Source organism: Crocodylus porosus, unplaced genomic scaffold (genome assembly GCF_001723895.1).
Source record: "Crocodylus porosus isolate Cpor-Errol unplaced genomic scaffold, CroPor_comp1, whole genome shotgun sequence".
NCBI classification, from domain to species: domain Eukaryota; kingdom Metazoa; phylum Chordata; order Crocodylia; family Crocodylidae; genus Crocodylus; species Crocodylus porosus.
In genome coordinates this window covers 130,442,052-130,453,267 of record NW_017728906.1, presented here as the reverse complement: position 1 = coordinate 130,453,267, position 11,216 = coordinate 130,442,052, and the positions used below count along the sequence as shown (strand labels likewise).

General features: G+C 36.7%; 1 protein-coding gene and 1 long non-coding RNA gene across 2 annotated transcripts in view; one reads left to right on the top strand and one right to left on the bottom strand.

The window, feature by feature from the left end:
• LOC109306454 overlaps nt 1-289 on the top strand; it is a 19,011-nt gene extending 18,722 nt beyond the window's left edge. The window contains exon 3 of the long non-coding RNA XR_002099998.1: nt 185-289. This is a non-coding gene — a long non-coding RNA (uncharacterized LOC109306454). The remainder of the gene's footprint in view (nt 1-184) is intronic.
• DACH1 (dachshund family transcription factor 1) overlaps nt 1-11,216 on the bottom strand; it is a 527,995-nt gene that overhangs the window by 233,341 nt on the left and 283,438 nt on the right. The gene's annotated exons all lie outside the window — the stretch shown is intronic.

Here is an 11,216-nt window from a genome sequence, read left to right as displayed (position 1 = left end):
ATCTGTCCAGCCTCCTCTTGAAGACCCCCATTGTAGGAGAGAGCACCACCTCACTTGGGAGCCCATTCCAGAGCCTGGCAGCCCTAACTGTAAAGTAATGTCTCCTGATGTCCAGCCTGAACCTTCTCTCTAACAATTTGTGGCCATTATTCCTAGAAACCCCAGGTGGTGCCTGGGGAGAGAGCCTCCCCAATTCCTGTTGGTCCCCCCTGCTGAGTTTGTAAACAGCCACCAGATCCCCTCTCAGCCTTCTCTTGTGGAGGCTGAATAGGTTCAGGCCCTTGAGCCTCTCTTCGTAGGGCCTGCCCCACTGTCCCTTGACCATGTGAGTGACCCTCCTCTGGAGCCTCTCAAGGTTAGCCACATCCCTGTTGAAGTGTGGCACCCAGAACTGGATGCAGTACTCCTACTGCAGCCTGACCAGTGCTGCATAGAGGGGAAGGACCATCTTCCTGGACCTGGTTGTGATGCATCTGTAGATGCATGACAAAATGCGTTTAGCCTTACTGACTGCTTTCTTGAATTGGTGGCTCATGTTCATCCTGGAGTCAACAATGACTCCAAGATCCCTTTCTGCCACCATGTTGACAAGAAGGGTGTCCCCCAGCCTATAAGTGTGTTGCTGGTTCCTTCTCCCTAGATGCAGTACCTTGCACTTGCTTTAATAACTATGTTGTGATAGAGGTACAGGTAAGTTATTTTTCCTTCATGTTACCATACAAATATTCACAGCTTTCACACGTCTATACTGATCAGTGAAACTAGATTGAGTTTTAGTAGTAATATTATTATTTGTGGTGGTGTTGTTATTATTATTTTGACAATTTTTAAATCTTTCAGTTAAAATGAATTATTCTAATCCTACTAGATGCCTCCATGATAGCCTCACTGGATCAAGTAAGGAAGTAGATAACTGCTTTTCCATTAGATTTACAAGCCATCCTGCTCACAAAGGTGCTGAAGGATTTTGAGAGATTAAGATTGGGACTTGAATATCAGTCTTTCTTGCATAATAGAAGACATAACATACTTAATCAATTATTGGGTGTGATTGCCAGTAACTATTTCAACAATTATTATGTTGCAAAAAGCTTTGAGGTCCATTCCTTCACACTAACATCTTCACTGATTTGCCATCAGTTTTCCCCTCTTAAGGAATATGAGCCACCAATGTGATGTCACACCTGGTAAAGCGAGCAAAATTCTGGCTTGCATCCATGGATGCTTCTCAAGCAAATCCCAGGATGTCATCCTCCTGCTGTACTCAGCCTTGGTGATGCTGTAGCTGGAGTACTGCATCCAATTCTGGGCTCCCCAAAATAAAAAGGATGTGGAGAAGCTTGAGAGAGCCCAGAGGAGAGCTACATGCATGACCAGAGGGCAAGAGAACAGGCCTTAAGAAGAGAGGCTGAGAGCCATGGGATTCTTCAGCCTGGAAAAGCACAGGCTCGGGGGGACCTGGTGGCTGTCTATAAATATATAATTGGTACATCAGCATCTGGGGGAACACCTGTTCACCAGAGTACCCCAACGGATGACAAGGTCAAATGATCACAAACTCCTCCAAGACTGTTTCAGGCTGGACATAAGGAAGAACTTTTTTACTGTCCAAGCTCCCAAGGCATGAAACAGACTGACTCCAGAGGTGGTGCAAGCACTTACTCTGGACTCCTTTAACAGACATTTGGACATTTATCTTGCTGGGATCCTTTGACCCCAGCTGACTTCCTGCCTCTGGGGCAGGGGGCTGGACTTAATGATCTTCCGAGGTCTCTTCCAGCCCTAATGTCTATGAAATCTAGGAATATTTCCTACTGGTAGCATGGCCACTGACACACTGAAGTCAGTGATAAGACTTTTGATGACTTCAATTGAATTAGAATTTCACCCCTGAAATTCTCAGAACATTCAACTCCTTGCAGGACCAGATTATCCACTAGTGTTAATCAATGGACCTATACCAGTTTCATCAGATGACAATCTGACCGTAAGTGTCTATCTTTTCTGATCTTGCTAATTCTGATGGCTGCTTTAATATTCTATAAAGTGTTACTGATACCTTTATTTCAGACAAAGAATACCAAAGTGGCTGCTTTGTTTTCTCTGAAAGAACTGAAATAGCATTATTGCATATCGTGTCCCTCCCAATAAGATTCTCAAGTTTGATGCAATAGGGTTCCATTGTGCCACAACTTCCTGTTCAATGTAAATACAAGGTCACTAGTGGAAAAGGCAGTTAGTTTGGTATATACTACCCTGACAACACAATGATCATATATAGTTTCATGTTTCTCTGTCTTCCATCCAACCGACAATTACAGCTGCTTCATTTAACCTTAGCTGAAACTAGATGCTTGAAACATACTCTGGATAAAACAGTAATTATTCTAGGTAACTTGGAAAAGAAACAGTAGGCCTTATTAACATTTTACTATGAAAATGCATCAAATGAACTTGTATACGTTGCATATTTCTTTTCCGTATTTGGCTTTAATCCTTCAAGGACTTGAGTACATGTCTAACTTGCTGGGGTTATTTGACTCCAGCAATCTTCCCTGCCCAGAACAGGGAGGCTGTACCCATCACACGAGGTCCCTTCTAGCCCTAAATTTCTGTGAATCTGTGAACTTTACACACTGTCACTGATATGGAAACTTCATTACTAGACATTTTTAAGTACAGGTTAGACAAGCACTTGTCTGGGATGGTTTAGATTGGGATGAATCTGCCTTGAGCACTGAGTTGGTCTGATGAGCTTTGGAGGTGCTTTCCAATCCTATTTTTCTATGATGTTACTATATAAATTGCTATTCTTCTGAATGAAGCAGCATACCTGTCTTTTGTCCCAAAACTTTACACTCCTAGAATCCTATTAGGTATCTAGACAGTAGCAATGGTTAAAAACACTTTTAATCGCCTGTGAGGTTATTTTAATCATATGTGAAATTTGTATTGGTTATGAGTGAGATACTTCTCATATATAGTGTGTTAATCCAAATTCCACAAGCTTCAAGGAAAAATAAGTAGTTTCCAGATTCAATTCTGGTGCTGTTTTCACTTTATAAGGTCTTTAGGAATTTTGACCTACGTAAATCAAATGTATTTAAAATATTAATTATGGTTTATATCCTGACAGTTAAGCATAGTAACGATGCTTGAGTTAATAGCCCTAGCTAATGATTATCTCTGTAGAGTGGGGGCCAGAAACTCAGTTCCAGAAATCATGTAGAATCTTGCTCTGATGGAGCTTGACTTTGTTAATGCTGAGTACATCTAGATATATTTAAAAATATGTGGGCCTAATTCTTCTTTCACTTATCCTGCTGGAAATCAAGAGTATTCCTTTTATTTACATGCAGCTGTATAAAACTGACATGAGTGAGCAAGAACTAGACATTGTGTTCTTAAATACTGATGTTAAAATAGGTGTGATGTATGCACTGAAAAATAAATAGTCTAACTTAATACCGCTCCAAGATTTTAGGCTGAGAATAATTTTTAACTAACTCATCTGTGTTTAAAACATGAATATTCTTAATAAAAGGGGCTCTGCACTTGGTGGAATTAGGGGGCAGTAAAGAGCTCAGGAGTCCTTGAAACAGTCTATGTAATCCCACATTTTTTAAATTTTTCAAATAACTTTACTGAATTTAGAACAACAGATTGTGCTAACCTGGCAATCGCCTTTCTTTTTCTCCCTCTGACATGCAAACACCTGACACACAAAAGGAGTCACATTCAGAAAGAGATTATGATGCAATGATCTCATTGTGAATGTTGCATTATGGTTTCAGCAGCGCTGTAAGAGCTCCCTTGGTACTTGTGCTTACAGCAATTTGAATTTTGCTGGCAGCTAGGTATGATTTGTGACATGTTTTAGCCTTGCTCTTCATTGAGGGAGTACATTGGCAACTGTATGAGACATTTACCATGAAGACTGTTAGGAAGAAAACCTAAAAGATGACCATCTAAGGTAAACCCATTTTAAAACAAATAATACTTACTATTTTAGAAAAAAAAGACCAGTCCCTAGGTTGTCTGGGAAAGTTTTATTCAATAACATCATTTAGTGCTTCTGAGTAAAAGTGGCTTTAGTATATCATTATTTTATTTGGGGACCTACTTAGTTATCCTTTTACATGAATTCTGTCAATGGTAACAATTATTTATGTACATCTTTGGCTAAAAAGCTCTGCATAAAGATCTGAAAACAAAATGTCAGTCTGTAGATTGTATAGAGAGCTTTTTTATGGGCATTAGGAAGTTTTCTTTTAAACTCAATGTATGTTTTCCACCTCCCATTTTAGTTGGAAGACTCTTAATAGCTGAATCTGATTATCTGAATCTCTCAGAAGACACCCAAAACCTCCAGAGAATTTGGGTTTTAAAAGGAGTTTGGGGACATAGCTAGAAGGTTTTTAAGCCTGTGCTCTGGATCCCCTAGCCAAAAGTGCCCATGAGTTTCTTTCCCCTGAATAATGTAATTTGAGGCTGCAGTGTATAATAGTGGACAACCTAAGGGATCTTTTGGGCAAGTGGTTGCATATCATTGTAGGGGACTGAATTCAATGGCCTGGGAGGCCCCTTCCAGTCCTATGTTCCTAGAATGAATCCATACTTCCATTCACAGGTAAAAATAGCCTGTTGATTAAAGCATATTTATTTCTTGTTGGCCCCCTGTTTTAATTATTTTATTGTAGACAATACGTTTGGCAAGTTCTATTGTTAACACAGTTCCTGTTATTTTGAAAGGAACTGATTTTATGGCCCAGTTATCATCTGGTATTCAAAACATGCACAGCACAGCATGAACAATAAAAGATGTATTGTGCACCTCCACATGGTCCTAGATCTTTTCCCAGAAGGCCAGGTAAAGAGTATTTATATCAACAGGTGTCCTGGCCTATTCTTTTTACTTTTCAGGGGCCTATTGTCCAAAGTTATTGAATATCCCAAGGCCCAATGTGATCTACCCAGGATCTTCTACTCCCATTACAAGATTCTCCATAACTTGGTGGATCCAGTCTTTGAAATAAATAGCAAGATTAATATTGAAAATATAATTTTGGGTTAAAGTTTCTTTACACAAAGATATACTTTTAACTGTGCTTTGTAAAAAAAAATGTATGATTCCTTGTTTATTTACTTTGATTTTGAAATAATGTACCTTTTTCATTTCTAGACGCACAAAATATATTTCAGGTTTTATTTATAAAAAAATACTACAGCACAGGTAGGAGTATCATGATTTTATTATTGAACCTTAACAGGGGAGGCAGAGCTGCAGTTCCAAACAGAAAGGGAAACCTTAATGACTTACGATACACTGTAGGATTTTGTCAATAGCTATCCTTACCAAAATATATTCTTCAATGAAATTGTTCATGAACAGTTGAAAAATAAAATGTGTAAGAAAACACTAGCTGTCTCATTAACATAAATTCTACTGCCCATTGCTATGTTTTGCCAACTAGCATTTGAACTGTTGAACTTCTGGAAGTAAAAATCAAATGCCCAGCTCATTTCCTCAGGCAGGAGGTAGTGTGCGACTGAACTGTAAGCAGTATAGACAGTTGCCCAGAGGGAAGAGGGAGATTATATGCCTGAGGATGCCAGCTCTGGACTCTAATCACATTGGCCAAGAAGGAAAGCAGGAGATGATTAGCACCTACATACCCTATCAGCATTCATATTTTTCTAAAACACTATGAATCTTATATCCCTTTTTTCTCAAAATCTATGGGCCTTATAGCCTTTTACCTGCATCTACATTACATATGCAACTGACTGTTACTTTAAAGAATCCCAAAGGAACCTTTTGAAATTCAACATATTTTTAAAAATATTTTTTGTGATTTGGAATTAAAAGTAACGATTTGACCTAAACATCATTCACATTTCTACTTTCTAACGTCATTGTTACTACTCAGGAAAAAAGACTTGGAGTAGCTGTCCACAAATCAACAAAACTCTTTGTTCACCATGAAACTGGTCAAAAATAAAGCATTTGAATGTAGAAGTAATTAGAAACATAATGATATTAAAATTATGAAGACACTGTATAAAGTAATAGCACCACCATTGCTTGAAATATGGCAGTCGTTTTGGATCACCCCAAAAGATAAAGAAAAAGATGTGTCTAGATGTGTACTGAAAATGATTAGACATGTGAAGACTGCAATGTGAAGAGAAATTCAGAAGTCTGGAATTGCTTAGTTTAGAGGGTCAATAAACTAAAGGAGATATATTGCAAGCATGTAGAGAAGGAGAATAAAAACAGGCAAATTGGACATGACTATTAACATTTTTTATACCACACCAGCATGAAAACTTTCTATTAAATTGAAAGGCAACAAATTTAAAATCAATACAAATAATTATTTTTTAGCTACTTACAAGTAACCTGTGGAAGTCACCGTAATAGGTTTTAATTGGGATAAATAGTTTAGCATGATTCAAAACAGAATTATATATTTTAACTGGTAATAGTTATATTAAAGTGAATAAAAAGTAATATTAGGAGATATGAACCCTCAAGCCAGGTACAGACATTATACTTTTACCGGCATAAGTGATTGGAAACCAGTCTATACCTGTAACAAAACAGAAGTTTGGCACACAAAATGAGCCTATATCCATAACAGTACAGAAGTTCGACACCTATAGACTGTTTTAAAAATGGCAGACCCCAAGATTTACCTCCCTCCCCCACCAAAGGGCGAATGTGTGTTCTGTTTGCTACTGATCTAAACTACGCCTCTAACAGAAAACATCTTAATTTACATCAATTCTACCTCAAGCTTTTTCAATGTCTGCACCTAGCTTAAGGCTTCAGGTCTGAAGTCAACTACTGAAAGATGGGAATTAGAAAATAAAGCAGTTTATTGCATCCTTGTCTACCAGGGAGTTTCTTTCTTTGCCTTGTCATACTGCCACTGAAAGGATACCAAAAGAAAATGGACTATCTGGCTCCAGTGCTGCAAATCTTGTATTATCCTCTTGTGTATGCAATTGTCATCATTAGGGACTATTTTTAAATTAAGAAGTTTTCTTTAACATTTTAAAACAATGAACACTATATGCTAATATGAACAAAAGTTTGAGGTTTATTTAATAAACCTTTTTGTTAGAAAACCTAACCCTTATTTTTACACACACACACACACACACACACACACACTAACCTCTCCTTCAAGAAAAAAAATCTGTATGTAAACAGTGATATTGTAAACTGTGTTAAATGTTTAAGAGTCTAGAACTTATTTTTCAGGTGTAATATAACAATTATAAAAAGTTTATATTATTCCATAGGTTTATTCAAACAAAGCTAATGCTTTTTTTAAATGATTTGAAGCAAATACAAATTATTTTAAAACAAAATTTAAATGTTATCCATGTCTTCGTTTTTCAGTTTGATGTAGTATTTATTCAGTAATTATTTAAACAGCTTTTTTTTTGTAACTTTATGGGAAGAGGAAGATACCGACTTATTCATTTCAGTTAGCAAGACATTTCTCAACTTCTTTGGTGCTTAAGTGTGAGAAAATATTATGCCCCATCTTTGCATATTACTTTATCTTCCAGTGGTAATTAACAGAGTCTTAATCTGGCTAATGTTAATGACCACTGTTCTTTCTTTAAATCCCAGTTAAACCAAGCTTATTAAGGGCCAATTAAAGGAAGTTTTATGTGATCTGAATAAAACTATGATCTATTTCTTACAGCTATAACTCTTTATTTAGACTGATAAGTGTGAAAAAAAATCATTATGTTCTTTGTATAATTTTAGATACATTATAAATGATTCTCCTGGAAAAAAAAAATCTAATTTGGGGTAAAATAATATAAAATATAAGTAATTTTTTTCAGATTATTTGAAATTTTAAGTGACAACTGCTAATTTTACTCTTTTCTAAATATGAAAGAATTACCAGTCCTAAAATAGTATCCTACTCCACTTTAATTTTACAATGTATTACAACAGGCATGTGAAACAAGAGATGAATGTGCCCAATACATTTGTAAACAATGGCTGAAAAAAATGTACATATGTACCAAGCAGAAATGGAAAAAGAAAGTGCCACAAGTATTCCATTTTACCCAGATATGAAAACTTTTAAAGGGATCTTTAAGTTAGGAAATGTAAAGTGTGAAGAGGCCTTCTTTCTGCTTCATTAAATATTATTTTGAATTCCGGATTGTTTAAAAGGACTACTGATTCTACTTACATCCCAGATAGCCATCTTACAGCAGCTCTGCTATAAGTCACAATACCTAGTTAGGATTTCATTATTTGTTTATTGTCCTGCCTATATGGATGGAAGTTGCAATTTCACCTCCTAGCCTTTAAAAAAACCCCAGACAAGTTATTCTGTACTCTAGCTACTCTCCACAGGAGAGGGCCCCCTGTATTTCATAGGACAACAGACCAAATTCCACAGTGTTAATGCCTAAATTCTGCCTCAGCAACTCTAAATTCCATAGCAACCTTAATTTATCATGTCACTAAAAATACTTTTCAATTCCTGTCTTCCCACTCCCAGATACACATACCCAACACTGGCTCATTAGTTAAATAAGTCACTGATGTAGAATTCATTGATGATTATTTTTAACAATAACCAAGATTTTTTTTCCCTCACTATGCTCCCCAAGTGGCTTGTCTCCAACCATTCCCTATTCTCCAACACAATCATTTCATCATGATGATGCTAAGCAAAGGGGAGCTCGCAGGTTCCTCTCCAGCTTGCCTTTCTACACCACTGATGAACAACTGCCATATTCAACAGAGATCCAGAGCCCCTAATGACATGGGAGGAACACATCACATCTATTGTCTTAAGTTATCTGCAGACCCAGCAGGCAAAATGTACATTAGTTTGCCTTTTGTTCAGTTTTTCAAAACTTCTTGGCAGCCTTCACAGCTGTATACATATTTAAAAAATAATAATTATGTGGCCACAGGACCATGGGATACACAAGCCCTGATATAAGACAAATACTCAGGTATGCCACCAGCTACAACCACCTTTATTGTAAAGAAGGCAGTGGTTGCAATTATAACAAACTTATTTTAAGAGGGCAGAACAAGACAGGAGAGGTGGAAAAAGGGCACAGAAAAGAAGGAACAGTGTAATGTATAAAACACTCCAAGCTAGGAGAGACTCTACTATTGCACTACGCAGGACACTGCCAATAAAAAAGATTAGAAATACTACCACATTAAAACAAGTTTATCTTCATTCACATACTATGTGCCATTACCATTTGTTAATTCAGTCAAAAAGAGTTTTTCCAAATGAAGAACAATGAAGTGAGGCTGACCCATAGCCTAAACCCACATTGTGTACATCTATGTATGAACCTCATAGCAACTGCAGTAGGATCCAACTGCAGAACTTGTCAGCCATCACACAAAAACTCAGCTATATTTTCAAAGGTACCCTTAACTGGAACCAATGTTATCAAGGTGTCAGATACAGGTATTAATTTAAAGCTTTGAAAAAAGGTACAGCTCTCACTGTAACTTTGCGATGTCAAATTGTTAAAAAATATCTAACATACAATCTTCAGGTCCTCCATATCAGTAAATGAAACAGGTTAAAGTCATAATAGTTTTGCTCTACTTATGCCACTATGTGAGTGAACAGAGGTAATTGTTAAACTCGAAAAATGTATGCTAATAAAGTATAATACTAGTTTGTAGTTATCTTTGTCCATAGCATCAGAGTATAAAAATACAACTTCAGGTTTACATGTCCCCAGTTTTGGATATTAGGCAACTCATCTTCTCTTCTTATAGGAGTCTCCATTTACATGTGAAAAACTCTCCCACATTGCCTTTCTGACCCTGCCAACATTTTTTTGCTTTCTTTGTTTATTTTTTAAAGATAAGTTAAGACATTACATTAGCAGCTGACATTTCAGGGTAGCCATGTCACAGTTCAGTTAATAGAAACTGAATTCAGAAAAGTATGAGTAATTTGTACATTGCAACTTGAGAAGTAAAGGATTTCACCATGGACCTTGTGCCTGTGGGAAAAGGGGAAGTCTTCCCAGACAGTAAACCTTTGGTACCATCTGTCCCTCTTTTGTTGGAGTGAAAGGAAGACACGAGGATTAAGAGTGGGCTGAATCCTGTGTGGAGGCTAAGAGTCTCCTTTAAATTATGGATTATTTGTGATGGGAGCTGCCTAATCACCAGTACAAGGACCACATATATGCCTGGTACATGAGAACAAGGGGAACAGAGCAGTTATGCTACATTCACTACTATTTTGTTAATGAACTTGTAACATAGTGCTTAGATCCCGCTCTGTGTCTGTTCCAATCAAGTGCCCATTTTAGTAGATTGGTAGCTTTTTAAACTGCTATTTACTAGCATCATGGTGAATATGTCTGTGGCGTAGGAAACAAACAATAGTTCAGTACGTATGTGAGATATCTATCCCTGACAAGAAATACCTACCAAACTTTTAACTATAACTCATTTCAAGATTATTGAAACACAATTATTGTTCTTTAGACTGTGGGTATTCAAAAAAAAAGAAAAGAAAACACATACCACACATACACACACACACACACACACACACCAAATTATCATTTCATTCTAAACATTAGATTCACAGAAAATAGCACACTAGAAAATTAATATCAGGGGTAATACATGGACCACTTTCAGCTAATTTAAGGCTCTAATATGTATTCATTTTCTTTACAAATTTGTTTCTTATTATTGTTAATAAGATACTCTCAGCATTGTAAAGAGAAGGATATTACCAGCAGCATTTTCAGTCTTGGGGGCTATATATTCAAGAGCAATCAATAAAAACCACACAAGGCCTGACAAACAACTAGTCAAAAGAATCATTTTTCTCAAATACTTAGCAGTATCCTTTTAAAGTAATTGCTTTTGGTCAATGTTACCCGTTATCTTTTGGTCTGCTCTTTTTCCCAAATAGAATAGATGTCATTTCCATTAATATCTCAGCTGTCTATATAGGTTTTCAAAGTGCATACACCACAAAAAAGGGAGAATTTTTGTTGAAAATTCAGTCATCTAAGAAAAAACTCTAAAATTCTATAGATGTGACTGTTCCTATAGTCCACACTGAAATATAAATTTAATATAGTCCATAATACTGGACATCTCTCCCACCTACTCCCTATACCAAACTATTAACTTCAGTGATGTTGAAAGTCAGACTTTGGCC